Here is a 6,552-nt window from a genome sequence, read left to right as displayed (position 1 = left end):
TTTGGTGGGGAAAGTGAGGGAAAGTTGTGTGTGGGCAATTCCCTCAGTTAGTGGCTTTGCTTTAGTTTGAATGCTCCCTGTAACCTGGCAGACCTTCTCTGCTGATCACTCCAGATCTGTTTGCTTCAGCTGCTTACGTTACGCCACGTTTTGCCAAGATACCACAGTCGGTGTTAAAGTGAACCACAAACCGTAGCTTAGGAAGTGCCTCTTCTTTCCTTTCCTGTCTACTCCGTCTGCCAAACACAAGTGCTTCTGAGAAAGCCCTTTATCAGCCTATGCTCCAGCTAGTGTAACCTCTCCAGCTGGACGCAGCTGACCCTGTTCTGCCTGATCCCCTCTAGGAAATGGCTCGCTGCACACCCCCCTGTCAATCAGCACTTCGGTGTGGCACGTTTCCTGGCACATTTCCTGAAGACCCCAGCAGTCCCAGCCTCCCAAGCACAGGCAATAATATCAAGCATGGGGCAACCTCTTGATGCTACATCATTTCAAGAAACAGTAGCAACACCAGGTGAAGACAACCTGAGGATGCTGTGGATTTGGCTCCAATGAGGATCATATACAGCCAAGAACTTATAGGTAACTCACTGGCATCGATGCAAGCTGGAGGGAGTGTTGTGTTGTGTTGTGTTGACTGTGGGCAGAATATCCTGGGGCCACCTTTGCACTTTTTTTGCATTGGGACATATGGCTGTGTCACTGCCGGAAGGAGCAGAGCTATGTGCTGCAGAAGGTGTTATCTATAGGCAGATTCAGTGTGGAGGAGCCTTTGACTCGGCTCTGATGGCTTCCTTATCACCTCTGTAAAACAGGCTGGAGGATAGGTGGGTGAGGAGTGTCCATCAACAAAACCCACTACCACCTGGAGAATTAACCATTGTCAGCAGCAAGCTGTCAGGGCTGTGGAGGTGGGGGAAGTCATCTCTGTATGTGCTGCAGTGAATCGCCTGTGTCCAAGGCTTTGTACTGCTGTCTACCAGTTCTCTTAATTGCAAGCCAGGCTATCTCGGTCAAACTGGGACCTCTGGCAAGTCAAGGCTGGATTGGGAGAGGTGCTGTGGACAGCCTATTCAGAGGTGGGCTGCTGGCTGGCCTCTGTCCCCTCCCAAGTGCTCACCATGTGGTTATTGCAGGGGAGGATTTGCCCTGCGTGTGGTTATCTTGGATGTTACAGGAGAGGAATCACTTTGTTGTGGAAACCTTGCAGCCTTTTCCACCTATTTTATGCAAGCAGCTGGCTAATAATTACCCTTCACCATACCTATAGTAGCAGCACTGCCTGGTGCTTACAGAACACGACAAGCACACTCAGAGTGACACTATTATCCCTGTGGTATAAATTGGGAAACAAAGGAATAAACAATACAAAGGTGAATGAAGTTAGCAGCAGAGGTACAGTCAGGGCTCAGGGGGTCTTAAGTGCAGATTTACTGCGGCTTTCAGGGCTGTACCCCTCATCAGTACCCCCACATATTACATACGTCCGGTGACACCGGGACAGCTGCTTACCTGTCCCATGCAGACTGTGACACTGTCCAGTCCCAGGCTTTGGCTTCTGGCCACCTAAGTCGTTCCCTACCAATTCAGTGCTGTTTCTAGGGAGAAATCGGGAATGAGGCTGGGAAGGGAGCCCTGGCTTGCCAGCCAGAGGAGAGGCGTCAATGCTGGGTGGAGGAACATACTGGGAGGGTGTGATGCTCCTGGAGGGAGTCACTCTGGTGTGACCAGAGGAAAAGCATTGAAGGCACAGCCTGTATTTTCCATTTCAGGTAGTTACTGACCAGTGTCCTTCTGCTAGGCAATGGGAGGTTTTATACAACCAGAGGGTCCAGCACTGAATGAAGGCTGACATTTCTGTGATGGCAGGTGATGTCATAGGAAAAGAGAATTTGCATCCCTCCTTAGCATACCTGATCCTTCTGTGTTTTTTCCACTTGTGCTTTTGTGCTAGAAAGCCACAAACGAATTCTTGTTCCTACAAGGCTGAAGGGCTGTGAGAAAGCAATACAGAGCTGGTTTTCCCCTTTACACTGTCCTCGCATTATCTCTGGCTATTTTCCAGTAACAAGGTCTATATTATGTGATGCTGGAAAGGACAGAAAAAAGGACAGCCAGGGAGCGTGTCTGTAATTCAGGCAGTTAGGAAAATCACCCTGTGACTTGTGAATGCAGCATCTTTGATCTATTACCATCAAAAGCCACAATATCAGACTTTACAGAAGTATTATGCTCAGGAGGTAACCACATCGGGTCTTCCTTTACTGTGCATATTGACAGCAATAAATAAATAAAAGTTACGCTGACACTAGAGTGAATTCCTGTGTGTTCTTGATACACTGTCACTGAAATGATGTTAAATTGCCTCTGCGGGAGTTGAGATGAATCGTTGTGACACGCTCATTTACTGCCGGTGCACTTCCGCTGTTCCACTGAGTTGTGTTACGTGCTTAACATCACCTCTTGAAAGGACTGGTGGTATGTAAAATGCTTTCACCCTTGCTACCCGCTTCCACTTTTAAAATGTGTATAAAGTTAAAGCCGGGATGTAGCAAATCTAAAGAAGCAATCTCTCACTTGCTTACTTGAAGCCAGTGAGCAGCCCTCTGTGTAACCAGCAAGGCATGCCCTGAGCCACCTGTGGCAAGGTGCTTGCCATCAGTCATTCCTTGCTGCAGATACTAGTGCTGCAGAAGAATCTGCTACCCCGTAAGCTCCCTGGCAGAGTCAGCACGGAGCTGGGTCTATGCACCATAGCATCTTAATTAAGTGACTGTCTCCTTATTCTGTTTGAAAGCACACAACATTACTGATTTCAATGTTATCTGTGTATTTTTAATGCAACGCAGTAACAGGAAGATGGCTTAGGGAGCAACCCACCTCTGTTCAAATAACCTTCACTAGTAATCCTGCGTCAGATTGCTTTCTCCTACTTGGAACGAGATGAGAACTCCCTCCACTGAGGAGAGTTCCCTAAATTGTTCCCTCATGTCTAAGGATAGGAGAAGATACAAGATCGTTTGCACCTCTAAGATTTCTCTTCAGAAGCTGCAGAACAGTTAGACTGGGTCTGAAAAGCCTGTGGCCATTCTTCAACAACCTTCACCTTCTGGCTGTCATCTGGGAACCTCTCTTTCCTCTGAAGACTTTCCTTGTTGTGCCCTTCAGAGACACTTTAGAATATGGTTTCATTTGCAGACGCTGCCAAACGTGAAGCCTGATGATTCTCTCCTGCGTCGTCTTGCCTGCTTTTTGCAGTCTGAATGGTGGCTCCCACTAAGGTCAATTTAAGGGTTAATTTTGTCCTCTACATAAGATGCATCAAGCCTCCAGGCTGTTTCCCTCCCTGCTGTAGAAGAAGTGTAGAAGAGCCCTGCTGAAGGACAGGGCTTTGGCAGCTCCCCTGGTGCTCGCTGCCCCAAGGCTTTGCTCTTGCACAGAAGTAAATGGCAGAGAAAGGAAGGCAGCGCCAGCCCCGCTGCCTCCCATATGTGCTGCTTCTAAAGCGGAGAAAGTGGACAAGAAATGGAAACTGCCCTCGGGGTCAGAAGTCAATAATAAAGGATAAACAGTTGCTGGTGCGTGTTATGCATTGCCGTCCATGGCATACAAGGGACACAGGCTGGTAGCAATTTTCAGCTACAGACTATGGGGTTTTTTAAGGTCAAGATGGTAGGCAGGCATTCCGTTTAGGACATTAGTGTACCTCTTTGGAGAGAAGATGATAGTTTTTCACAGAAATAGTCTGTTTTGAATGCTTTTTCATGCAGTCGCTTTCTGTGGTTAGTTGAAGGACAGAGGGTGGCTCATGTTGTGACTACAAGAAGTTTGCTCTCAAGAAGGTGGCCATGCTCTGAAAGTTTTGTCCAAGGCTTAGCTTCAGGCAGGTCCTGGGGCTTGCCTGGAGACTCAGTGCTTCATAGTGCCAGTGTGACTGCAAAGGATGCAATTATTTTCAGCATCTTCCACCTGATGTGCCTGGCACAAGGATAATTCTGCCATTTTTCACCTAGTCCACACACAATTTGTTACGCGTTTAGCCTTGAGTGTGGCCATGCATGGGAGAAATGACTGAGCCAGAGGAATTGGCTGTAGTCAGTCACCTGGGAGCTGGGTCTGAGGTGGCCTGTCGGGGTGACAGTCACCATGAGTGGGGCCAGGTGGGACCATGAGCTCAGCAACCACAGGTGGCTTGCTGAACAACCTGCAGTGCCTTTCTGCCCACTGAGATAACATCCCTTCTTCTATATAAAGTAACTCATTTACTTCTTACTGCAGGCTTAGCTCTAAAGCTGAAATGGAGAAAGATGCAACTGAGCACTCGGTCAGGTCTGTGAGTCCTGTCTGCTCCTTTTTGTTGCCAGTACTAAGTGCAGGACAAGTCATAGTGCTGGAACCAACATCTCTTTTTTTTTTTTCAATGTTGGCAGATCTGGCACTTCAGAGGAAGAAAAATTATAAAGGCCATTTTGTGGGAGTAGCAAAGGCACCTTTTGCTAACTCAGAAGTGTTGCAATAAATAACTCAGCAGGGTCATGTGTTCTTATTTTGCTGTATTATAAAAAGTGCAAATTTTGCACTGCTTAAAATAATAAGTGAACTTGCTTACCCTTGAGTTCTTCTTGACTGCACCCCTGCCTCAAACCTCTCTGTGGAAACTACCCAAGAGCAGATGAACAAGTCCTCTCCTAGAGCTGCTGCATCAGTTTCTTCATTGCTAATTCTGGGGGCAGGAGAGAGCTCCCGTTTTCCTCTGTACATCAGCAGCTACCTGCAGGAGATGCCAGCCCCTGCTCTCCTCTGGCATCAGTAGAACAGTTCTGGTTTTTGTTGGGGTTTTGGGAGGTTTTTTTTGTTTGTTCTAAGCTCTGCAAAATAGGAGTAAATATTTTTAGCATCTCCATTTTAATAAGGGGGCTTGGAAATGACCTGGTTTTGGTGGATGCAAGAAAACTGACTCCCTGCAATGGGATTAGGCCCTGTTCAAAAAAGGTGTTGGCTCTCTCAGCCCTGATGGAAGTGTGGCTGGAGGCTTGTGTTAGAGTCGCTGCTGAAAGCACAGCCACGAACAGGGCAATAGCACTTACAGCAGAGTTCTGTCTTTGGACGGGTTCACAAGCACTCAAGGAGCCTGGGTGTCAGAGGTAGGCTATGCTCTTAGGTGCACTCATTTCAGTGGCATGCGAGGCTGTAAGAAGAATTAAAACCGCATGGCAAGAAGGTGGGAATGCTGTGGCTTTTGTAGCAAGATAGAGCAGCAGGCTGACTGGAAAGATTGCTAGAAAGGAGGGATTGTAACTCACTTGGGAGTAGCCACTGCTTTAATTTCTCCTTTCTTTCCTGATTCTGCCAGAGGCACAACACTCGTGCTTGCTGCAGGCGAGAAGGTGAGGAGGCTTCACCGGGAATGAGACTGAAAGGTAGGAGTGCAGCAGATGCGACTGAAAACTAGAGCACTGCTGATAGTGGGTTGGTGTGTTTAAAAAACAAACAAACAAACAGTGTGCTATGGCAAGTGCATCTTAACAAGGAAAAGTAGCTGTCCTATTTCTCAGTAAGCAAAATCACCTCGAGCCCCAACTGGAGTCCAGCCCCAGGTGCTCAGAGAAAAGGGGTCTGCAAGCCAAGGCCCTCTTTCCCCAACTGCTCCTGAGCAAGACACTGTGAGAAAACACAGCTGAGCTTGCACTGGCACAGCCCAGCTGGGTTGCTGGGACATAGCTTACGGTCGGTCCCCTTTGTGTGTAGCTGTGAGTACGCAGTGGCTGCTCAGCAGGGCAGAAGTCAGTCTTTTGGTGCTGGAAAGGTTTTGGGTATCTAAACATTGACTGGAAGAAGCTGGAAATCCCTGCAACTGTCAATGGACTTGGATGTTCAGAAACTCCTCTAGCCTGGAGCAGCAGCCCTCTAGATCCCTCTCTGATCAAGTGCACAGCACTTCAGACGGATGCTCTGACCCATGAAGGGATGCGGGGAATAGCAGTGAAGCCAGTGACTCTCTTTCTGCTTCTGCTCCTGCTCCTAAGTTTCTCATGTTGTAGTTTCTCCCTAAACACACATACAGAGCAGGTGTGGTTTAATGTGGAACTTATTTTAGATTAAGAGAAACAAGGTAGGCTCCCTGTGCAGGCAGAGCTGGCTTTCTTCCTTACATAGGGGGAACATGGGCTCCAAAAAGAGGACAGAAAATTCCCAGCCATTCAAAAGGTATCTTGGATGGGTAAAATAAGTGTGCTTATCATATGTGCCAAGCTTGGATGAGGAGTAGCAGGACACACTGCATTCAGACTTTGAAGCCAGCCTGCAGTAAGGGAAGAATGAGTTTGTTTGGAGGGGGAGATGTTTTAGCCCCTTGTTTTGGCTGATGGTGAAGGAGCTAGAAGAGAACATGTCCACTAAGCCCATGTTCTCCTTTTAGCTTGCGGCTGGCTCCTGGTGCTGGCAAGGGGTTGGGTTTGGTGACTGCTCACTATACAGAAAACCCCTCCAGCTGTGACCGTCTGCTGCTGAGTAACAGCCTTGTTCAAAAGCAGTGGTGGTGGTTGTGGTTCC

This window comes from Pelecanus crispus, chromosome 6 (genome assembly GCF_030463565.1).
Source record: "Pelecanus crispus isolate bPelCri1 chromosome 6, bPelCri1.pri, whole genome shotgun sequence".
Taxonomy (NCBI): domain Eukaryota; kingdom Metazoa; phylum Chordata; class Aves; order Pelecaniformes; family Pelecanidae; genus Pelecanus; species Pelecanus crispus.
Note: the sequence above shows the minus strand (reverse complement) of the source record.